Source organism: Cygnus olor, chromosome 13, assembly GCF_009769625.2.
Source record: "Cygnus olor isolate bCygOlo1 chromosome 13, bCygOlo1.pri.v2, whole genome shotgun sequence".
In the NCBI taxonomy this organism is placed as follows: Eukaryota; Metazoa; Chordata; class Aves; order Anseriformes; family Anatidae; genus Cygnus; species Cygnus olor.
Window position 1 is genome coordinate 6,338,361 of NC_049181.1, and position 25,617 is coordinate 6,363,977.

General features: G+C 39.9%; 1 long non-coding RNA gene across 1 annotated transcript in view; it reads left to right on the forward strand.

The window, feature by feature from the left end:
* LOC121077540 overlaps positions 1-25,213 on the forward strand; it is a 286,128-nt gene extending 260,915 nt beyond the window's left edge. Inside the window, exons 4-5 of the long non-coding RNA XR_005824129.1 lie at positions 17,174-17,374; positions 24,455-25,213. This is a non-coding gene — a long non-coding RNA (uncharacterized LOC121077540). The remainder of the gene's footprint in view (positions 1-17,173; positions 17,375-24,454) is intronic.
* Positions 25,214-25,617: the final 404 nt, after the last annotated feature.

Consider the following 25,617-nt stretch of genomic DNA (forward strand, 5'->3'; position numbering starts at 1 on the left):
TCTTAAGGATATCTCGCTAGTTACAGCTTTCTATAGATAAACAGGCACCATGTTGGAAAATTTCACACTCAAAGTGAAGCCTACAAAATTTGCATTTGTCAAATTTTACAATTAGGTGGAAAAATGGCACTCTTTACTCAAAACAAATTTGAGACTTAATTGCTTGTAAGCTAAGCAGAAATCAAATTCATTTGGTCAGGATTTAAATCATGCTTTGGTTTTGCAGATTGCAGCTCCCCCCCCCCCCCAAAAAAAAAAAAAAAAAAGGCCGCATTTGCTACCATTTTGTGGGGAATTTAATATGATCAGAAGAAATTGATGGTATCTGATGTGTCTACTGGAATACTCAAATACCAAGACTCCTATATTGTTTTGGGGCATAAAGACAGAATGACTTTTCACAGACTTCAGGACCTATCCAACATTTCAATGTGGGTCTAAAATATTTCACCAGTCACAAAAGTTGTAGTGGTAATGTACTGAAAGGCTTATTAGTTGGTCCTCTACTGTGCAAAGTTGGCTTAGGAAGACCGTTTTTGAGCTTCAGTTAGACAGGCTGCATCAGGAGAAGAAAATACGTGTCAGGAGCATAAAGGGATATAGCTGTAGATTATAATGCCTCAAAGATTTGTGGCAAAACCAAGCTGTCACATAAGCTATTGCTATTTAGGCAGTAGGCTGTGTTGACCTCCCTGACTTGCATGATCAGGAAGGTGAAAGTATGCTCTCCTTTTCTGTTTGAAGGCTTTTGTGAATCCCTTGAGTAGCAAAAACAAAAGCCTCATGCAGTTGCAGCCAGGGTTAGTATTGCTTACTTCAACCAACCTGTCCTGCACACTAAACATTTGCAGAATAAATTGGATCCTTCTGAAGAATTTGAGTCTGAAGGGTGTCCTAAATTCATCTTCCAAAGTACTAAAGATTGCACTCCTTGGAAATTCAGCCCAGCACTCAAGGAAACTTCCTGCCACTGCTGCTGGGAAGCTCCTATGCCAAATGGTAGTGTGATTGAAAACATGACAGTCAGTGACCCTTAGCTTGCTACCATAGCATAGGACCTTAAAACCTCAGGGGAAATTCAAATCACGAGAGAAATTCTCTCAAATTTGCATAGAGGAACTGAATAATTTAACTTTCTTTTGTTTTTCTTCCCTTCAGGATGTATTTCTGAATAATGAATTTCTGAAAAAAAAAAGAGGGAAGGACAATTGGGGGACTCTATTGTCACAGAGAAATGTGGCTATGACATGAAGAAAGGGTAGTAGGCAGAAGAGGGGAATTGAAAGTGCTTTTTTGTTTGTTCATATGTATGCTTTAAGTGCTGTACTGCTGATGCTTCTAATGCCATATGGTGGAACAGCTGATGGTTAAATGCTGATGCTGAAACATGATGCTGACACAGCAGATGCTAAAACGTGATTATGGCAAAGCTGATAGCAAAACACTGAAGGTGAAACACCAGTGCAAAAAATGATAAAATAGAATCCTCTGAAGTTCCTCTCCTATAAATGATATTTCTGGAGTTGGCAATAAAGGCAGCAGCCCAGAAGAAGTTTGGAAGGGCAAACCGGAGAGTTGCCAGATGCCTGGAAAAGTAGTGGAGCTGTCAGCTGTTTGTTAGAAAGAGATAGTGAGCAAAGTTTCTCACTGTTTCCTCTATAGAGAAGAACACACAAAACCTTTTTGAAAAAAGCAAATCAGTTGTGAAACTTTCTTTCCACCTTGTACAGTCCATGTAGCAGAAGTTTGCCTCAGCTGTCTGTAGGTCTCATAGAAAGTCGCAGGTTGCCAGCTGGTCACAGTGGAATAATGAGGTCATCCAACACACACATAATCTGTTTGCTTACTTGTCTCCCTTAACATTTATGTATTTTTTATGGTTCTAAACATTTAGAACAATGGTTTTAAACATTTAGTTGCAAGAAACTGTGGTCCAATAATTTTTATCAGTAAAAGACACTCTGGGCTGCACTTGCCTGTGTTTCGGAAGGACGGCTTTGACCAGCAGATACACTGTGTATCTTGTAAGGCACAGGAATGACATTTTGTATATGAAGGAAGTATCCAAGTTGTTCTAGAAACCAGAGGTAATTTCTAAAAGCTGGGAGAAGAACAAATAACTTTAGTGGTGATATACAAGTTAGAAGAAGATGCACTTTCAAATATTAAATATTCTCCAGTCTGTTGGTCAGTGCCCTCAGAAAATCCAGGGTAAATTGATCAGCTCTCTTTGGCATCGGGAAAAGCTGTTTCTGTTTCTTGCAGACCAGATTTTGTTCTGCTTCTTAGTTTGTTGACTGAATGTAGATTGCATTGTAGAACATAAATTTCATATTATGAAACAATTATGTGAGTATTTCATTAGCCATTTACTTGTCAAAGGTCTTGCAGTATGCATGGGAAAGGGGATGGAGAACGTTTAACCACTAGCATGTGATTATTCAGAAAGGGCATGATCAGCATCTCCCACAAACACCCAGGGTGTTTAGCCTGAGAAGTTGGAAGAGAAGCTTTCAAACTGTATGTTTCCTTTGAGAGTCCTGGCACATGTTTTACTTGTTTGTTTGCGGCTTACTGCATCCTCTAAAAGAGTGTGGGTAGGTAGCAGGGAGGAGGACTTGTTTGTGTCTGTGGTACCATCTGCTGTGCATTGGTCAGATGAGTTCTGCGGACACAGACAGATCTGAGGGATGCCCCCAGAGTACAGAGAGGGCACGAAGTCATGATGTGAGATTTAGCAGACAGGAAAACTGTTGAGAAGGTCAGAGAGCAGCCAGGACTCAGACGTGATACAAACTGTATGGGAGACCTGCACCCTTCTGAAGAGCTGCTCCCTCAGGTACCCTATGGCTTCTCAAAAAGTACAACATGCCAATACAGAGATATGTGAGTCCCTTCCCAGTAGATTTCTGTCACCTGTATGTAACTTGTTGCAGCAAAAGAAGCCACTGAGTACTTGCTGTGATGAGAACTGAGAAGGGGAGATCTGCTTTCAAACTCTTTCATTCTGTTTTGTGCAGCCATCCTCTAGCTAAAAAGTGGGTTGTTCTATTTCATGTTTGGAGATTCAAAATCCCTCTGGAGTCTTTGTTTTAAGGAATCAGTTTCAGCAGTTCCACTCCAGATTCTGCCTTGCCACATTTGGTCCAGAGAGCGATGTTTCTGGAGTAAATGCTGAGTTCTCTCATGGGAGAGTTAAGTAGGTTCCTGGGCTGGCTGTGAGTAACAGTTAGGGAATCAAACACCAACTGCAAGTAATAGGAGAGAAGTTTTTACAGATTATCACTCTTGCCTTTTCAAGTAATGAACCCTGTCAAATAATGTTTACATTAGGGCTGGGTTGATATCTGCTAGCAGCATACAGGATTGTGCTCAGATCTCTGGGCGGGCGTGTGGGAAAGCAGACACCACCACAACTTTCCTCTAGAAGGAAACTTTCACAATTGCATGCTAAAAATGAGAATGTTTAGTTAGTTATCTTATAGTAAATTGCATCACTTGAGTTAATTTTGGTGGATATTCATGTACAACTCATGGCTTTCCTGGTTTCACACTAACAATCTGTTTTCCAGACTAAACCTTCATTTGGAGTCCCCCTCTAAGGCACTGGGGCAGTTGTTTCCCTGGTCAAAGTGACAAATATAAATATAAATATATATATATATATATATATGTATATGTCTACGATGGAGTATGATCTAGAATCTTTTGACACTTCAGTCCAGAAAAAAACCTGCAGCATCCAGACAGATGTCAATAACTACACAGAAGTCTCTGGAAGGGGTACCACAGTGCCTAGGGGTAGGAACACAATTGTTGTGCTTGGGAAGGTTCACTCCAGTGTGAAAGCTTATGTTTAAATCAATTCCAGAAACGTTTTTGAAGAGTAATTTGCACCCCAGTGATTTGGGAAGAGGTTCAGTGTTTGGTACCTAATAAAGATAGCTGGCATTGGTGAGGATGTTATTTTAATTATAACAACATGGTGATGGCATTTTCAGGAAGGGATCCCACAGAGTTCTGACTGCAGACGTTTCTCTACTCACAGCATTTAAACAGCTGCCAAAGGGTTTCCATTAATAGGTTATTTGGATACACTGTATGCAGGCTTATGCTGCACTATCACTGCTTCACAACCCTTTTTTCACTTTCTTGACTTTCTTGGAAAGATGAGCCAAATAGATTTGGCCAGAGCTAGTGCCTCAGATTAGAAGGCAAGAGAGCAAGTGGTGAGAAGCAGCTGGTATTGCAGCTCTGTACCAGAGAGCAGGGTGAGAACCACAGCCCTTGATATCACCAGCTGCTGTAATCCCACTCCATATGCAGAGAGCATTTGCAGGACAGCTTTCGATCTCTGCACATGTGAGTTGGCTGCTGCAGTAAAAGCCCTCCTGAAGATTGTAATGTGACCATACAGAGGGACTGAGAAACTCTGGCTCCCGTCCTTATGTGAGAGCTCCCTAACTGTCCATTATTTTTGGAAATCAGGCCATTTATAACTCACTGTCGTTTGTTGTGCTGGTGTAACTAATTGCCAGTGACCTTGCTGGCATTTACAACAGCTAAGGATCTTGCTCAAAGGGTAAGTGCTGGGACCCAGCATTCCTCCGTACTGAATGATGCATAGTATGGCTAGGTCTCATCTCACATCATCTGTCACCATACATGAGGAGTAACTTGATGGGAAACCTAGACTCAGGCCAGTGCAAGGTGAGAATCGTGCCCAGCTACACGTGCTGGCAAAGTCACTTCTCCCAAGGATGTGCAGCTCACATCATGCTTCCACAGCACAGCCTGGGTAAGGGAAAAATCCAGGAAGTACCTGGGGCTTGTCAGAGCCTGCAGCTATTCTTGGCTCAATTCAGCTATGCATTCACAATGCTTAGAAGATTTTTGAAATATATTACCATCCCAATCAGATTGGAGTGCTCTATTTTAAATATATTAGAGTCTCTAACCAACAAATCTATATGTGTAAAAAAAAAAAAAAAAAAAAAAAAAAAAAGGAAAGAAAAGAAAATAACTCTGTGTAAATCATCATCTTTTTTATTATTATTATTATTCATTAAAATAACATTAATCATAAACCTCTTTGGTATTCATATGGATGTAATACATAGTTCCAAAGGAATTATGGATTAAAGGGGAGTTAAGCTCAGAACACTTAGTTCTCTATGAAAGTGCTGTGTTCATTATGTTAGATTTAGTGTGAACTATTTTCTTCAGTATTATTAGAAGGGAGTAATGGTTGAGTTTGGCATTTATTTGAAAGTGATTAAAGTGAAATTTTCACCTTGAATAAAACAGCAGCAACATATTAACAATTTTTATCATGCCCACAAAAGAAATCTCTTCTCAAAAGAGTGGAAATAATCCTCTGAAATCTACCTGCAGCTGATTATATTAACCCATGAGAAATACATGTTTCCACCTCTACAGATTGTTTTTTTTTAAAAAAAAAAAAAAAAAAAAAAAAAAAAAAACAACTTCATACTGTTGAGGTCGTTAATATCTCTGCTACTTACGTGTACCTGGGGGTAATGTTAGGATCACTGCACATTCACTCTTCTGTTTCTGACTTCTGAAGGCCCTACATTAATATTCTAAGACTCATTACTGATGTAAAAACTAACTGGTTTATTGAACATTGCACGTCTGGCCTCATGTCTGCATAGCACTAATTAAAAATCCTGAACTTCTCTACCAGCAGAAAGCTTTGTAAAATGTGGTGTGGATTTTAGAGGATTTCATCCAGTTTCTGCGTATATAAACCAGAGGTTGTTTTCCAGGCAATCTTGTGAGTTTAGAGATATTATTTACAGAAATAATTCTGTGATAAGTATACAAGGTTGTATTCTACCCAACCTGCCTGTGGTCGCGCTACTTGTGAATTGGGCTGTAGATTTGAGAGACTTGATGATAAGAAGTGAGTTTAGACCAGGAATTTGGAAGGTGCTGGTTACAATGAACCTTGCTCTTGCCCCTGAACCTTCCATGCAGTTGATGCCATTTACTTTCCTTCTGTATTAGCAAAGTGTGGTTAATCCTAATTAAGAAATAAATTAATCTGAATGTCAACTGGCATAAATCCTGTGAGGAGGAGTGTTTGCATTTATGAAGTACTGGAATGTATTTGCCTGCATTTGTTCTACCATGTTGTCCTCATTCCTATGCAACAAAAGCTAAGGTCAGAAGAGTTGCATACCATGGCCTCAATTCACCTTGTTTGGTAGAGTGTCACAAGATGTCCTGAACTTGTCTCAGTGCTGCTTAGGCCCCTGGCTTGTCCTTGTCATTCACAGTGCAACTTCTTGTGAATTCTTCAGGTAACTCTTGAAGTTTCTTTACTTTTGTGAATTCTGAAAAAGCCTGAAAAGCCATTGTTAGTGCCAAAAATTCCAGCCACTATTTCTACCATCAGATATTTAAATTCCCTGCCACAACTGTGGCTATATCTCCCCCTTCCTGCCACCCCCCGCCCCCCCCCCCCAAAAAAAAAAAAAAGTCTTTTACAACTTCCTTATTCAGAAATAGGAAGAAGCTGAAAAAAGTTGGTATTAACTCCAAGTAAAGTTCCAAGCTGTCCCTTTAACCCCTCTCTGAGCTGCGGTCTGGGCTGACTGAGTACTGAGGATGGTCGTTTTTGCTGCATAGGTGCTTACATACCATTACACTGCATTATCAGTGCCTTCCAGTGATTCAGTTAGAAATGTGTTATGTGATGGGGTTTTTTTCATCCTCTGACCTCCTTAGCATAGGCAGTCAGTAAAGAATTGTATGCTCTCTCAAAGAGATTTTGGGTTTGTTCTTTGATACGTGATTTTTCTGAGGACAAACCCAGGCCTCAAATCAAGATCCACACAGAATATTATTAGGTAAACTGAAATGGCTTTAGAGGCAGGGGGTGATATAAGCTTCTGCTCTGTAAGTGTGTTTTTGTTTTGTTTTTGTTTTCTTTTGTTTTTTATGGCCTTTTGAGGGGACAGGTGAGAAGGGAGCTGACAAGACACTGTGTCTTGTGAGGGGCCTGGAGCAGGAGATAGTCAGATCAGCTGTAGAGGGAAAACTGGTGGGGGGAAAGGGGGAAAATGAATGCCTTTCCCTGCACAGCACATTGAAGCATGGATTCTGTAAATATGCTTTTATGTAGAGTAAAGATGCCTGAGAAGGGAAAGCTATAGCACTAAATACCTTCAAATACTGCCTTCTTTAGTCTGTAGGGAACCTTTATCCACAGCAGTCACAGCTCTCCTGCTAGAAATCAACCCCTTTATCTCTTTTTGAATGAAGCGTGGTGCAGAGGGGATAGAAGAGTTTCTGCCAGCTCATATGCCACGCATCATTGTGTTTCTGAACCTCTCTCAGTTATTAATAATGAATTAGTCTTCACAGCACAAATATAAGGAAAGGTGTTTAGTAGTGTCATTTTTGGATTAAAAAAAAATGGAAGCAGTGAGAGGTGAAGAGAACTGCTCAGTATTGTACTACACCAGAAATTGGAAACTGAATGTAGGTTTCCTGGGTGCTATGCCAATGCCCTGGCCAGTTTAAAAACTTCGCATTTCTTTTATTACTAGCTTGCCCTGAAGAGTTTTTCTTTTCATCCTATTTCTTTCCCCTTTATTTCCCTCCTGTCAGTGTAGCATAGAGGTCCATGTAAGCACAACTTTGTATTCTACCCCAAAAAAATTGAAAGGCCTCGGGACACACTATATTTGCAACATACAGTGCCATTTTGCAAGACAAAAGTCATATTGCTGTTACTGAAAATAGTAGGAAAAAACATAATGCCATATGTTGCAGGAGTCCACGTTGCTGAGACGTACAGGTCTCTCCTTTTCTCATGACTGCTAACTGTTCTTTTGTTTCTGGTGTTTTCTTTTCTCCTTTGGATCACACACTAGTCAAAAGCTACTTACTGTTTTGTGCATCAGAGAAAGAAAATAAATAAAGGGATAGGATTTTTCACTGCAGCTTTATGACTGCCTGCAGTGTGAAAGCTGCCAAAGGGAGTGTTCATATGCTCAGGGTCTGAAGGTGCTGGTGCTCATATAAGGTACCTGGTAGGCTGGATCAAAAAGCAGTGGGCTAACACTAACCTTTTTATTTATTTATTTATTTATTTATTTATTTATTTTGGGGTGGGGAGGCAGGGGGAGGAAGAGGGGAGGATTGGCAACATTAGTTTTTTCGGCTGAATTAGCTCTTTTGATATCAGTCTAAGAGATAGTCTTGAAGCAATCATCAAATTAGAACAGCTAAAGCTGCTTTGCTGCTGCGGTATTTATAGATCCAGGAGCAGGCACCACGCCGTAGTCTTGTTCTGATGGTGATCTTCAGTTGCTGTGTTCTGTTACAGGATTTTAATCATTTCTTTCCAACACCTGCTCGCATGTATCATAGGTGGGGAAGGAAAAGTGCCCTGCTACCTTTGATCTTAAGCCAGGATAAAGCAGAGTAATGTTCAGGCTGCTCTACAGTGTCCTAAACAGAGCAGCAGCAGAGCCAAAGCAGTGAGATGTAAGCTGTCTGAACCTACACTGAAGTGTACCCCAATTTATGCCCTGAGGAGATTTACTGCTCTGGAAGGTTTGGGATGGGGTTTCTCTTGAAGTAACAAAAGAGGATGACATGCCCACTACTTCCTCTACACAGCCTTCTGCTTCACTCCTAACACTGCCACCTTTTATGTGCTCCTCACTATTACTAGTAGCAGATGTGTTTAAAACCAAAGTGAGGAACTCTGTCCTTTCAGCCTCTAACCAGGGTGCTGTATCAGTGCTCTGATTATCAGGAGAGGAAAAAATACACTGAGCAAGTGAGAAAGCTGTTAGAGCCAGAGAATCCCAAAATGTTAAGAAAAAAGCTTCCTTGATGGAGGATTTTTACTGGGCATAGTGGGAATTTGCCTTAGGAAAGACTAAATCTTGTGAGGAATTGGGCTGTAAGTAGGAGGAGGGGGAGAGCTGGAGTCCAGCCTGCGGCTCCCACCAGGGGCTGCAGTGCTGTAACCCCTTCGCGCCTATTGAGTTCAATGGCATGAGAGGGTGGCCAGTGCCTTGCAGGGAAAGGTCCGTAATGAATAAACATCTTCATTTTAAATCACCCTAGGCTCCCTATTTTGCATTTCATTTCCAAACCCAGTTATCCAATTTTCAGTTTAGGCCCTCTGAAGTCTAGAAAAATAAAAGTAAACTGCAGAAGGGTGTGGGGGGATGACTTTAAAAAATTGCTAAAATGATGCACAGAGAGGGAGAAAATGACCTTTGGTTGGGCATCCAACAGTGCAAAGAAATTCTGAAGTAGTTTACTTTGAAGTACATTTCAATCAGAGGGATTTTCTAGCAGTAAAATCGGGCACTTAGCAGGGATTGCATATAATTTCCACTCTATGCCAGTATAAAGCTTCAAGCATAATATTTTTTTCTTGGTGTTTTTTTTTTTTTTTTTTCAGCACCAATAACTAAAGCCCTTGGTCATTAATAATGACTCATTCTTCACCTACACTCTTTGAACTACATTTGTCATCTCCTTAGTAGCCTTTAAAAGATCTTAACCTGACTCTTCTTTTTGCCTTCTTTCTCAGTCTCTGAGTCATTTTCTCTATAACTGACAACTTAGAAGCTGACATTTACCTAGGAAGCTGTACCTTATGTCAGAAATGCTTTTTAATTGCATTTGTCTTAATTTTTGCTGTTACTATTATATACTATTATATTTTACTACATTGTTTATTTTAATCTTCCACTAAGAATATCAGGTCAGGAATGGCAGGGGCTTGGGACTGGTGAAAGGAGGGGGTTAGTATGGTATTTCCAGCACCAGAACTTTCTGACAGATCCAAGGTGAAATAACCAGCCTAGAAGGCAGCCACACTGTCAGAAAAACTCTTTGGACGCTAATGTATTTTACCAGAAAATCTGTAGTTGGCATCTGCAAAATGATCTATTTTAATATCCAATTGAGGCAGCCAAGCAGAAGCTGGTAGCATCCAGTCATCAATGAGGAGCAAAGCCATCTTTCTCACTAGGTGAAATCCATCAGTCTGAACATTCAGCAGCAGTAACTGGGGTGTGCGTTCCTTGCTTTGTTAAGCACCTAGGTATAACAGGAGATAAAAGCTCTTTCAGCTCTTAACCTTCTTTAACTTTTAAAATATGGCTGAAGACCAGGTGAGCTCAAGGTTAGCTCTTGCACCCATTATTTACACACATCTGTAGGAACTGTCATATCAGAGAAGTCCAGCTAGGCAATTTTATCTGCCACAGGTGTCCTCAAAAATGGCAAAGTCCTATGATCTATCCAGCAATTGTGAATTCCACACAAGAAGAAATTTTTCTAGATAGAAACTTGGTCTATGAGTAACATAAATTCTGTTGGTATTCATTTTGTTTTATGTTTTAGCTTGGGAAATGCTTTCTGTTTTAACAATTACAAAACCCTGTGGTTCATTGATGCAGCAGTCACAGTAACCATGAGCAATGCTAATGAGGGAAGCAAGCCTTGCTCCCACCAAAATCACTGTAAGTTTTGTCAGTGACCTTCATGACAGAAAGAGCTGGCCCTTTAAGGGAATTCAAAAATGAACCAAAGCAGTAAAAAAAAAATATTTTCTTAAGGGAGTTGTCCTTTTGTATTTTCTTTCAGTGCCTGAAGTGCCTTTTGTAGAAAGGTTACTAACCTGCGACAGATGAAAGTTAAAAGAACACGGTAAGAAGGCAAAGTAAAAGGTAGTTATGAACATATTGTTGATAGAATTATTTTTAGAAATGAAATATAAAAATGTTGGAAAGATAGGCAACCAGTGCAAACTAATGTACCATAAATTGGAAAGCTTCACAATCAAATATTTATGGCTCTCTTTGCAGTGTTTGAAAAATTAAATTATTAAAAGCAAATATTGTGGCAAATAGGTTCCCATCCATCTCAATAAAAGTTACATTTCACTATCACTGTCAGATTATTACTTTTTTGCTTTCAGTCTTTTAAGATTGAAGAGAACAGTAACAAACTCTGGTAACAAATCAAAGCTTTTCAATGTAATTTACTTGGTGAGTAATTTCTAATTGATTCAGACTGATGGGGCTGCATAGTTTGATGTATTGCTGAAGCGAGAGATACTTTGGACGAAGTGAATTTATAAGCACCTCTTCTCCAAGAAAAATGGCTGCTATATTTCATTTTGTCATTTTTAGCTGTAGCGATGGTCTTGTATACCTGTCTGCGTGGAGCCTCTCAAGAAAAGAAAAATCCAAAACTGCGTATACACCTGTCATGAGCTGTGCTCCCTTCCCAAAACCAAAGAGGGGAGTGCTCCTGTGCTGCACCATGAGTGTGGGGAGTCGGACACAAAGCGTATGAACCCCGTACTGGCAACCTGGGGTGAGTGTAGTGCTCCTCCTTTCTCTCTCTTTTTCAAAAGTGTAGTTGCTTAGCAACATAATTTAGTCACCTGCAGGTCAGGGTTCAGATCTTGTTAATGTCATTGTGAATTAGAAGAAGGAAATGACTTTGGGGGTTTTACAGCTTCTTTGTGACATTGCTGTTAACCAAGAGGTTTGTATCCTGTTTGGAAGAAAACCTTCCGTGACTGCTTGTTTTTCATGTGATTATTTCCATACATATTCTGCAGTATTTCTGAAGCAAAGAGGGGAAAGGGGAATATGATAAGAGATATGTTATTTGGTTTATTCGTTGTAGTTGTTGAAGGTCAGAAGCAGTGCTTTACACCCGATAACAAGTTGCTTTATTTTAGGGCAAATTAAACTCCAGACTTTGGAAAGAATTGTTCCAGTGTCAGTCCTGCTCTGTCCCCTTGTCTTTCCCCACAGCACATTCAGGGAGGCTTTCAGGAGAGCAGCAGCAAGTTCCCCCCCATGCGTGCCTGCCACTTTATTTCCCACAGCAGAAATCCCTGAAGGCTGGTGCCTCGGGGGAGCAATCTAAATTTAGCAACTACAAAATATATCTTGAGTTTTTTCTCCACACACTTGCAACCTCTTGGATGCCATCTGATTCTGTCTGCTTCAGAGTAATGTGTCCCGTCCCCTCAGCACCATGCTCAGGTCACACTGCGAGGTTTCCCAAGGCTCCTTCCATAATTGACTGAGGAGGATCTGAGGCATCCTAAGTGATGCAGTCTCAAATGCCGAGAGACTTGCAGGGCCACATGGACTTGAAGAAGTATGTGCTTTCTAACCTGCCTGAGAGCCTCTGGGGGTGCCACACACCCATCAGGTCAGTTCAGCTCTTCAGGCAGAGCCAGGAGGAAAGGGCCATGGTGCAAGTCTGAGGATCTGCAAAGGGTCAGAAAAGCAACCACGGTTTTTGAATGCTATGAGTGTGAAGGAAAGGCTTTGCCATTTTGATAGAAATACTTGTGTAAAGCTGTCAGAAGGGCTTTTTCCGTTTCATTGGCCTAACCAGATGCAAGGAAAGCATGCATACCTCCATGTATATACATACATGTATCACGTGTGTTATTATTATGGACAAAGATCCAAATTTGATCCAAACTTAAACAATCATATCCAAATTAAATATTTAATTTCATTTTCAAGATGATGGACACTTTCTATTACCACTTTAAAGTGTTCAAATCATAAGTAGATATTGAACTGGAAAAAAAAAAGCCATAATATTTTCCTTGGAAAATAACAGAATTAAGTATTTGGTGTGTATTGGAAACATTTCTTCATCGTTTAGAGTTGAAACAGTTTTATCAAATTCAATCTAAATTCATGGGTAGTTACAATCCTCCTAAAATAGCATTTGTTGGCAGAATTAATATTCACCAAATATTTTTTAGCTGAAGTTTGCATTTGGTTTCCTGATCAAAATCGCATGCACTGCTCTTGTCTCTGTGGTTTGAAATGCTGTGCTAGTGGCTCTGTCCTGCTGAGGCTTTCACATCCGTGTTGTTTCACATGCGCTTTGTGGATCAATTGTAAGCTGTGCGAGAAGCTGCAGTTGTGTTCACTGCTCACAAACACTTGCAATCCCAGGATCATTTGCATGGGCGATTTGTGGTCTGGAGTTCATTAATCTTTCGCTGTGACTGTTCATTATTTGTACTATGTGACTGGTCAGCTAAGACATATGGGACCAGACTGCCAGCTGCTGAAAATCAGCGTGGCTCCACTGATGGATGGAGGCAGGCTGGTTTCTGGCTGTGACAGATTGGATCCTGGAGGAGAGGGGCTTCCTGCTTGTTTGTCAGGCTTTGAAGCAGGCTACTGGGTAAGAAGCAGTGCTAGCTTTTTTAATTTCTAAGCTTCTGCACAGGTGAATCCACCTGTGAAACAAGCTGCCTGTTGATACCTTGCATATGTAAACGTGGGATCTTGTAAAAAAGAAAAATAGTGCAAGCAGGTGTTTGCAAACAGAAGTTAAAAAGGCAACCAATAAATAACTGAATTAAAAACTTATTTATAAACTTTTTTTTTTCACTTTTGTTCAGATAACTCCCCAAATGCAAAACCAGTTGTTTCTTAGGTGTCTGTTTCTGCTAAGAGACAGACTCCACTTCCTGTGGAAGCATCAGTAGTGACAACAATATTATGTGGTGGTTATCCTAACATGTAAATCCTGAGTAATATCATGAACCACTATTTACAGGGGTTGATACAATATGTATCAGTGATTTAGGATAGAGCTTTTAAAAACTGATGCTAGCAAAGACCCAGTGCTGTACTGCCAGTTTGTAGGGAGCATCACAAATGGGAGTCCGAGACGTACAGCCTAAAATCACTATCAAAGGGGAACTTTATCAACTTTTCCTTGTCTTCATTTGGAAATGGGTGGACATGAGCAGTGATCTAACCAAAAATGTCTTGTGGGTACACCTTCATATGAATTAACTTGAGAAATGTTTCAGATCCATTGCCTAAATCAGGTACTTGCATAAGGGAGACATACAGGTGAGACATAAAAATCAATCGTGCAACAGGGCATCTGCCATCAGGTTGTTAACTGAGACTAATATTGCAGTGGGTAGCTGGTGAGATAGCATAATGGCAATTAAAACCGAGAGGAGAGAGAATACTTCCTCCTTTCTTTCTTCTGAGTAGCACTGGCATTACGGTTTTAGGCCGCTAACTGGATTTCTCAACTGCTACCTGTATTGTGCCAAGCTCCAGCAGCACCTTTAATGTGTGACTGACAATAATGAACAGAAGACCACCTTTAACCTATGAAAGGGGTCATAAATTTACACTATTGTGAAGGTGGCAGATTTGTATCGTTATTGATTTTTCCCCATCCCTCTCTACCTTTTCCCCTAACGTTTGACAGGGAGATTATAGTCAATAACAATGCTTGGCATTTATGGGCGGTGAAACTTTGAAACTTGTTTGAAACTTCTAGTCCATGGATCTCAAAATGCTTTCTAAATATTGACTTTCACAACTGTTTGCTAGTTAAGTATAAGGCTAGGGAAAAGGAAAGTTGCACAGTTTGCCAAATGATATGTGGAAAATCAGTAGCAGAGCTCAAAATAGAAGCCAGAAGTCTTTCCTCCAGCCCTCTGTTCCTTCATCAGACAATATGTACTGCTGTTTAGTCTCATTTTTGGAACAGTCAGGTAGCCAGTAGTGATTAGCTAAAAGTCAGTACCGTAAAGATTTCTAGCAAAAGCAAAGTCAAGTGACATACACAACAGTAGAGTGAAGAGTAAATAAATTTAAAAAAAAAAAAAAAGAAAAGAAAAAAAGTCACACTGAACAGCTAGGTTTTTGTATTTAATTGTGAAGTTTCACATTTCCCAGCCACTAGAAATCTGGGGGTTCAAATTAAAGTAGTTGAGTACAAATTTTAAAACGGCTTGTTTGTTTTTTTTGGTTTTGTTTGTTTGTTTGTTTGTTTGTATTCTCTGTCATGTACTGTCTCAAAGACATCCAAACCTGCTAGCCACCTAGCTCTGTGAGGCTGCCATGCTTAATGTTGGTGGCCAGGTACAGGTTTTGTATGAGGGCCAAACAGCCAGTTTGTGACTTGCTACGTGTTCCTGGGACTTGAGGGCACCTGGAGTTAATGAAACCACATATAAATTGAATAGTTAAAACCAAAGTTCTCTGTAGGCAAAGTTTCTTTTATTTTTCTTTGTAAAGTTTGGAGAAGATGTACCAGTTTTGTTTTGTATTGTGTTTTCCTTAAAAAGAGAACCAACAGGGCTTGAAAGGAAGTGGATCTGTAGAGCTGTCAGCAGAATCTCAAAAAGAAACTCTCTGGGAATCCCATCCACCTCTCCACTTGCAGGCAAAAAGACGTGGAAAATAACACATCAAAACTGCATTTCTTAAATATTTTATACATAACGTCCAATGTTCCAGCCTTCACAAGAATGCCAGATAGCTGTGCTTCCTTTAGTGTTTTATATATGATACTTTAAAGACTTCTGAAATAATTTTATACCTTGTATACGCTACCAATAGCAAACTGTCTTGCAATCAGCATCATGTGTAGTTCTGTTGTATGCACTTTCTTAAAGGTAGAGGCAATGTGAAGCTGGATCCCCTCTCTCCCAGACCACCCAATCTTATTGGGTTATACAAGGCAGTGCTCTTCTTGAGCTTATGCTTAGGACTGTGACATGTTCCAGTGGCAAAACTACAATCAGTTCTCAGATTAGTCTGTGATTTACAAGAACTGATTGACCAAATATATCCTAAGCCTTCAGGAGGAACAGTAAATTAGAAATGGATCTTATATAAGGCTAATAATTTGGTGAAAATGCAAATGTCACCTAGGAAGTCTGGCATCATGCCTCTGCTGTAATAATAAATCCACAGTGATTGTACATGCGAAGGGCTGAAGTTAAATACAAGTTTGAAATACTGGGTTCCTCATTCAAGAACAGCTATTTCTATTCAAGAATAGAAAAAAAAGTGTAACTCTTTTAGCTAACTTGGCAATGTCAATCCAGATTAAATCTTTTTGTATTTCTTAATTAACTGTAAGGTTGCATTATGCAAACACAGTTTGATGTACATATTTGTGTGTGATTGGCACAGAGAGATCAACCATGTCAAGTTTAAGTGAAAGCGAGCATACAAACTCAAACAACAAGCTGTTTGCCCAGCAAAGCAGCATACCTCTTGCAAACAGAAAGTCACTTCTTCATCTTTACTTAGGAAACCTTGTTTTCTTAGTGTCTTCCCTCACTAGGAGCCCTACAAACTCAGGCCTTTAAAATGCACTACACATTTCTACATGGATGCAATCAAGTGTATTGTGATGCATTTCGGTTTTACTTAGTGGTATAAGGACACCTGCAAGGTGAGGCTTTTGAGATCAGGCTCAAAAAAAAAAAAAGAAAAAAAAAGAAAAAAAAAAAACACTATTGCTCTTGTTACTGAGCTAATAGATCAGAAGATCTGCTCTAGAGCAAACCTTGACCTTCTTATTTCCATTATTTGAGTTAATGTAATGTTTCTGAGAGATGCTAGAGAGACAGCAATGTAGCTTGAAGTCCATTATCTATCCCACAGCCAATAAAACTGAATTAAAGTTGTAATTTGCCTTGGTTATGACATGACCTTGATTTGTGTTAGTCAGTATATTCATGAATGTGATTCTGAAATACTCTTCCTTCCTGAGGAATGCATGACGTGTAATTTCTGAGATTCACCCACCCTAGGTAGGACAGGAGGGGTGACGGTGGGACGTTGCCTGCAAGCTGCCTTCGCTCTCCCTGCATTTCAGACCAGTGCCGGGGGACCTGTGTAGCCTCTGGGTGACTCAGAGCAACTTCACAGGCCTCAAGAGACAGAAGAAATGCCACAGAGCAGTGGCATTGGGGCTAACTTAGGTGGTAATTCTTGTACTTGTGCTTAGCCCACAGTAGCTACTTGAAGGAAGCAAGAACTGGCAAAGGTGTTCAGTCACTGAAGGCTTTTGTAAGATCTAAATGAGTGAACTACAGAAGAACTGAATGATGCAGGAAGTGTTAAACAATGTGCAAAGAGTTTCCTGCCAAACACCTTTAATCATAGCATACTTTTCTCACCAAAACTGTTTTTATACAGTCTCTAACACTGTGGATCGTGAGCCTGACTGGGTATTTCTGTGGACAGACATCACAGCTCCACACGGCATAGAAGACAGAACATGATTAACCTTGAAATAGAATCTTAAAAACAGGATTTCTGGAAAAAAAATGTTTTGTTCTGTCCAGATAGTGGCCGTTCGCAACAGAAGATGATCACTGCTGTCTGGAACTGGTCTGCTGTGGACGAATTGAAGAGGCAAGTGAATGCAGTATTTTATGCCAGCTTTGGATGGGTTTTCTACCTGGACTTCTTTGTGTCTGACTTCCATGTCTGCCCATACATCCATTTGGAGAACAGCTTACAGGAGCAGAGCAGCCAGGAAGCAGGTGAAGGATCAATGTCTACTGAGCTCTTTTAGCTTTCTTTCTAAAACTCCCAGGGAGGCAAAGGGGGAGGTAATGTGGGATCAAAAGCAATAATGGAGAAGCATTTGCAGGGGGGAATTTTTTTAGATGGATTGTTTGGTTACAAAGATTTCTTTCTCTTTTTTTTCCCTAACATCCAGCTGCTGAATTGAAATCTAAATGTACTTGGTCAGTGCAGAGCATTGCAAATGTACAGCCCTGATCTAAGTGACACCAGATGTCCCAGCCATTTCTTGCCTTGTCTTTTCTCACCCTATGCAGAGCAAGAATACTTCCCACAAATGAGTGCATCCTTGCCAGCCTTTAACACACAGGCACTTTCAAACCACTTTATAGATTTAAGAATCCAGCATCCAAAAGCTTTAAGACGCCATTGCTTGAGAAGGTGAATTTTAGAGGGAAAAAGCTGAGCTCTTTCTCTCTCATTGAGTGTTTTTCTGTTTGTTTGTTTTTTAGTTGTTATTGTTGTTTGTTTTTAATTTTTGTTTTGTTTTGTTTTTTCCAACTGTGCCAATGGCTTCTTTGGTTGTTAGATCAGTCTTTGGGGGAATTCTTGCCTGTGGTGCCAGAGGAAACCACACCTGAGCCTTTAGAAATGCCCCTTCCCAAGCCTTTCCCACTAAACTTTGAAACTTGCCCTTTAAAACCAAAATCTTTATAACCTGTAGATGGACTGGGGAGGCAATAAGGGGGCAAAGAAATGCTGTTCTGAAATATGTCTGCTTTGAAGTAGCCATAGAGGTAATTGGATGGATAACTGTCTTTCAGTTCAGGATCTTTCATTGATGAGGCTGAATATAATATAAGCGAGCAGCATACTTGGGTTTGCTGATAGCTGCCAGTATTCTCTTGGTGCATAGAAAGGACAGGAATTTTTCTTTTCATACATCATTTACAAGTAACTGCAATGACTCCGCAAAGTCGGTACAACTACATAACACAAAGCAGAAAAATGTACAAAGGAAAAAAAGGATAGTCTGTTGCTGTTTTTTAAGTAGAGGTTCTGTGTAGGCAGAGTTCAGCTGCACTGGGATGGAATCAAAGGGCCAATACAGAGAAAATTTTTTCACTTTCTTAAATTTTAATGCCTGGCTTTTGTGTCAATTATCAGCGCTCTTTATTTACTGAACAGTGCCTTATATGAAAATAGCAAGGTAATTTGATATTTACTAATGAAAAGCCCATTTCTAAAGCTGTGGTACTGAATTCTCAGCAGTTTTCACAGGAACCGTTTGCCAGAACTTGAAAGAAAATTGCTCTTGAACAAACAGCCGTTCAGTACAGACCTGTGTTTTCTATGACCAGGGGAGAGGAAATTTTCACTGAGAGGTGAAAATCATTGAAGCACAGCTTCGGACCTTTTGTGTGCAGTCTAAGCACCATAGCTTTCTTCTTACATGCCCTTCTCACATTCAAGAGCCATATTTTCCTCTAGCAGTCAGCCTAAACACTTTCATTCAGAAATTATTTTCAGATCAGGCTGAAGGTCAGTTTTCCCACCCATCCTCATTATTTATTTGCTGGAGTTATGGAGTAAAACTGTAGTTTCTCCTTCCAAATGAGACTACATTCATAAGCACAATTTCCTGCTATGTGGAAGGGCTCCTGCCCCTCTCCCAAACATCTCTATTTTCCCCTCTGACTATAGCTTTCCAGGTAGACAAGAAGACAGATGAGATATTCTCATGTCTTTCCTAAAGTGCCCTGAACTTGATTTAGAAACAAACGCTTCATGATTGAGAGATATCAGTGAGCAGAGCTTTGTCCCCACAGCTGAGGCAATGGGCCAAGCAGATATGCAGAGTTTCGTAAAGGATCAGTCACAGAGGCTGAGCAAGGGAGAGATAAGAGGTATCATGTAGGAGAGAGAATAAAAGGAGAATAAGGCTGGCAAAACTACATGCAACAGAGCGGAGAAGGGTTTAGAAAAAATCCTTTGTGCTTGTTAAGATTTTTGTAAATCCCAGTCTGCTTGAACATGGACTCGCCCTTCAGAGAGCAAAAGGGCTGGTGGAGGAAGAAGTGGTTAGAAAATTACCTTCTTATATTAACTCCCCGGATAGAAAGAAATTTACTTGTAAAGGTATGTTTTTTAAGGTCTTCTTACAGGTCTTATCAACTACAGCTCTATCTACAAGACTGTGGAAAATGCAATTTGGGGGGGCGTTGTTTGTTTTGTTTTGTTTGTTTGTTTGTTTTAAACAAACCATGCTTTGGTTTGTTTTAACTCTACCTCTGAGGTTCATTGTCAAGTGCCAACAAAGAGTTTTAAAAGCATTTGTCCATCTTTCACCAGCATGATGGACCCTGTTTCTATTCTGTTGTCCTCCAGGTACTCCTGTGTTATAAAAGCTGGATCTCTTTTAAGAAAGTGTTGTTTTCCTTTTCTTTATGCATCTGAATGAGACGGAGCTCTGTCACCCTGTGCAACAGATCCCAAGTGGGTGACTCCTCCCCTTCCTACCTCTGCCCCTGGATACCTCTCCTATTTCACTACTACATTGTCACAGAAGTACTAATTGAGATTTTGTGTGCTGTTCACATATCAGCCTATTAAGTAACTGATATTAATGACCATTATAAAAATCAGTCCAGCTCTGGCAGTCAAGTGGTGCTAAGCTGTCTGTGGTGGGCTGAATTTTCTGTTGTGAAAATCTGAAAAACTCTCTTTCTTAAAACCTTAACATTACACATCACTAATCTTGGAACAAGCTGCTCAGGCAACCTTGTCACTGTGGTTTTCCAGATTTTCTAATTTCATCTTAGTTAAAGCTTTATTTCTACAGCCCATCACTTTAAGCCATCAGTATGTAGTATATCTAAGCTTCCTGCATATCAAAAAGGATATGCAGAGAGATAAATTGCCAAGGAAGGATGTGTTCAAGGGGCAGACTTGAAAAGGCAGTTAGATGGTAGAGGGGCACACTGAGAGAAAAAATGATCAGAGGAATTACAAACTGACACAAGTTTTGGAATTCTTAGTCTTTAAAATCTGCCCCAAGCTCCTTAATTATGGAACAGGTCCACAAGGAAAACTATGACCTATTTCCCTTTGTCCAACTCTTTCTGGTTGGAAGGATTTATTAAGCCAATGTCAATATTCTTCCCATCAATTTTGGAATGTCTGACTCTTTGTTGAAACAAGCTATTAGCAGCAATAAAAAGACACAGGACTAGAATAATTTGTCTAGAGTTCTCTTGTGTGAAATATTCGCTATAGTGTGAAGATGCCAGTAAGTAATATTATACTCACGGCTTACTTTGGCTCACAGGTGGCAGCAAAATCAATTAACAACTTTTATCCATAGGAATTTATTGACTTCCACCCATTTTAGAAAGAAATGTGACTCTCAGTTGGTAAAGTTACAAAATGCTTGTCACATGCTGTGCAGTTCTGTGATGTGCTGCAGGACATTCCTTTCTGTACCAGCAAGCTTGGCTCTGTGGCAGTGTGCTTCATCTGCAGAAGCTCCACCAGTACTGAAATATCTTCATTACTCGTGTGAGACGCTGATCTGTGTTCTCTGTTGAAACTTCTCAAACTACTGGTTGGCAATACTACTTATCTCTAATTACTTTTTCACAAAACCCGAGTCAGCAAAATTTGCAATAACTTGTGTGAATCTCATAATACCACGAACAGTGGGAAAGTGTGTTTTTGCAGATAAGGCACCCCACACTACTCATTTAACTCAGTATGATCCCCACACTATGAACCTGGCACCATACCAGAAGAGGATGTGGGAGAAAGAGGCCAAGTAGATCAGTGTACATAAATTTAGGCAATCATTTAATGGGAGCTCAGCTAAACAAGCTGTCCCTCACCTTTTGTTCCTTTATAGATGTTTATGTTACTAATTAAGCTGTGGGTTTAGGTCTGCAAAGTAATGAGGCATTTCCACCTGCTGATGTCAAAATACCTGACTGTTTGCTGATACTTTAAAAGCAGGTTGGAGAACTGGCTGTGGTAATTGACTGGTTGCCTGCAAAAGTTATTTCAGGGTGAATGCTGAAGATGTTGGACAGGCCTAGAAATGTAGAAAGAAATGTTGATTTTTCCAGAGTTTGCTGGTTCGAGAGGTTGCTTAGCATCTGGTCATGTTTCTCACTCCAGGTGTAGTATGTACTAAGCCTACATCTGGGTTTTCATAAGGGAGCAGATTGTGTGTGTCTGTCTTGTATAGTTAATTAAAATAACTTGAATACATATCTCAGTGTTCCTACTGAGTTTTATGGTATTTAGTTAACTGGTTTTCATTTTGTTGAAGGTAGACTGGGATGGGTTTGTGTTTAAGCTTCTGTGGTGGACAAAGTTATAATTGAATATATAATGACTGTTGTATTTAGGTAATTGAACCCTATGGCTGTGAAAAGCTGAAATCTAACATGCTCTGGTATTTCTCTATAATGAGATACCCATATCTGAGTGTTTTGAATACCTGAAACTGTATTTGGAGCTACACCTTTTGATTCTGGACTACACTTGAGAGGGAGACTTCTGAGGAACACACCAGATTTACTGAAAAAGAATAACATTATTACATGTTGCTCTTCCCTTTCCCATTCCTTCAGACTTTGACCCTGAAACAAAGCCATCTTTACAGTGCTATTAGATAACCCAGCTATTCATGATGAGCTGTAAAAACCTAGGTGCTGAGTACTTGCAATGAAGTTTTCCAAGGGTAAGACCATTAACCTAGATCTGCTGGCCAATTTCCAGTCTTTGTGTTTAACTTCTTATCTGAGTTCCTCTGGTAGTTTCAGTTATCATGATCTTCACCTTCTCATCTCTGCAGCTACCATGCGGCATTTTCTTGCTTACTTCAGCGCAATTTGCAGATTACCCAGCTCTAGTTTTACTTCAGCAATGAACCATGCATTTTGCAAAAACACATTGCTGCTAAAAGATGCTCATGTTATCTTAAGCATATGTTAGGTAAAAATCTGGATCAACATATAAGAATGAAACACTGTATTTCCGTTTGTGAAAAGATAACATAGCTTTTTGCTAACTACTAAATCCAGTCAGGAGCTACTGTATCAAACTATCTGAAATGAACAGGACATTAACAAAGAAGCACATTATTAAAGCACTGTGTAATAAAAAGGATTACATGTTCTTGTGTAAGAAGGATTTCAGCAGTAGGATAAAATGGCCTCTATCTAGTGTTAAAAAGTAGATAAAATATCATGGCAAAAACAGGGGTGATGTGATAAAAAAGTGGCTACTCAATGACTTAATGTGTAAAAGGAAGTAATGAGAGTGCAGAAATCAATGTCATAATATGGATAGGTTAGCATGGGTTCAAGGAATAGGTGATGTAGCTTTTCATCAGTAGACGACCTGGTTCAAATCCAGATTACAAAGTAAATTCTGCCTTGACATAAATCACATATTTAACCCCATCGACTTCAGTTACTAGAATTTGTCCCTGCCTTTCTGATGACTTAAATTCATTATTGCACACAAGTGAAAAATTGAGAATGAACAATCTTCAAATTTTTATAGTCACAAGCAGATTGCAGACTTCCTACATATTTTTCATATCCCCTATCCAAAGAGCTGGTTCTCAGATGAAGGGAACTATTTTTCAGTTGTTAGCTTTTACAGTCTTATATCTGCTTAGTGGCTCATGAAAAGTGGATATGGACCTACTGGGTAGCTATACAGACTGTAAGTTTGCCTGAACTTTTTTGAAAGCTCTTGCAACTTTGAGCTACTTTAAGGGAGAGACTGTCTGCATCAGAAATCTCTACAGCAATTTTGCTAAAATTTCTTGTCTCTCTCTCATAACTAGGATTTTAGGTTGTGCCTAGAACAGAAGTTTGAATTTTCATTAAAGATGACACAAAGTAATACCAAAAAGTTGCTTTTACTATTGATTCAGACTAAAGCTGAGTGTTCACAAGGAATTACATTATTAAAAAGTTGTTCTGAGTAGGGATGTATTGAAACACAGGACTCAATTTCAGGATCTAAGAGGGAAGAACAAAGAACTGGAGGGAATGAAGAAAAGTAAAATGTATTACATCCATGATTGTAGCCAAGTTCCACAAAACCAGTATAAATAGCTTAAATTGTAATGTATTGTTAGTCTATCAGCCAGCTACTTAGAACATTGAAACCGAGGCATCTTCTCATCCTTTATAAACTCTTCACCTTAAGATCTGTGAAGAAAAGGTTTGCATTGCTGATGTCTGGTAGACAGTTAGAAAAGACAGGCTGAATTTAGTTTAGCCTTAAAATGACTTTAAAAACTGGCCTAATTACTGCATTTTTCCAAAATAATGCATTCTTTTACCTTGTAAAAATGGGCTGCAGCAAAGCTGCCACACAAGCATGATGCAGTATTTCAATCAGCCACCTCTGGGTGACTGAGAATCACTAGTTAGGGGGTTTCTCAGGTAAATATAATGCTACTTGTTTTCTTTCTTTGAACCAAGAGCTGTCAGAAAGTTTACTTCCTTGGGAATTTCTTTATTTACATAAGCAATAGTTTTCTTTAAAAAAAATATGTATATATTCAGTCATGGCTTTCAAAAAATACAAGATCTTGTTAATTTTGACTGCTAAAGGGAATGCTAGATGTTTATATATCAGATCCAAGCTGGTTTTAAATGAGTACAGCCCCATCAATTATCATGGGGCTGCACGGAGTGACATACACCATGTGATAATCACACCCACACTTTGCAAGGAAGATTGGTTTGGGTATTTTTATTCTTTTGTTGTTGAGAAATTCTCATCTGAGGAAAACAAGAAACTATAGTTCCTTGGTGTTGACACTGCTGCGACCTCATTGATTGAATGAAGGTTGCTACGGTCTAACTGCAGAATCTGCTCAGTGATGTATACAGTGTCACCACTGAAAGCCCATCATCTGCCAAATACCACACAGTGATAACTGGGAGCCTGCATTTTCCCTCCTGCCTCCCACCTGCACATTATGCCATATGGTAACTGTTGCAATGGCTGACCTTTAGTGGCTACGAGTGTGTCTTCAAACTACCCTCATTTATTAAATCACTCTTTTTTTTCAGCTCAGCTTCAGGACTTGCACACCAAACTTAATAGGATCATTTACTACTGTGGATTTCTTCCTAGAATTGACTGGCTTGTCCTTTGAAATCTGCTAAAAAATGACTACAGGCAGGCTGCAGTTTCCTCTCCTAGGGAGGCGAGGCCTCCCCAAGGCACCCGCTGCACCAAAACAGCGGGATTAGAGCTGCCTACAGGCAGAGCAGGCAGCACAGAACACTACCTGTGGCTGGGATCCTGCTGGACAGAGTTTGGTGGCTGCGGCCATACTGGAGAAGTGTCTCAGCACATGGAAATTGATCTGATTTGTTTCCATACATTTCCATACATTTTTGCATACAGCTGTGAGTGTGGCTCAGACCTGTAACCAAAGGTCCTGGTGACTCGGAAAGAGGTGAGGACTGTGGGCAGGGTTATTCATGTGTTGCCTGTCCACCAGGGATAGGGACAATATTAATATCACACTAACGACAAGGCTGTGAGTGCTCCGTGAGACAAGAGGTGATTCAGCTAACCACAACAAAACAGTTTTATGTAGAAAGTGTTAGCCTGTTGAATTGGGGGAAAATGTGTCACAGTAATATAAAGCCACAGCTCCTGTGGCAATTTACCAAGGAAGTCAAAAACAGCATCTTAGGTAAATGGCTGGGGGCTAGCATGGGGGAAGTCTATTAGTATGCTGTTGTCCCAGGGCAGGAGAAGAGCTTAATGTGTGCTCAGTCTGCCTCTGGATATCGGGTGAAAGAGCCAGTCGTGTGCTACGCAAGGATGGGTGGGTGGGAGGGGAGTGGAAGGGAAGAAGTTTATTTGCTTCAGTGTCTTCAATGAGAATACAAATGTCTGTGAAGAGGAGGAATTAAAGTCTGCTTGCTATAATACAGCTAATAGTCACTGGAAATTTTCTAGCTACCCTTTACCCTCCAGTATCTGAGTTTTGCCTTTATCAGTTTATTTAAATGCCAGTAAAATTTAAAAGCAAAGCTTTAATTTCTTCTGGCCACATGGTATCTAAAGCTTTCGTTGCTGGTTCTCTGTGCTCACTGTAATTGGCAGAGATGCCATCCTTCATATCCTGGATTGGAGATAGTAAGATGAACCTGAACTGACATGAGAGAGTGTATCCACAATGAAAAAGTCCTGGATCCCTGGGTTTAAGTTGTCAAAA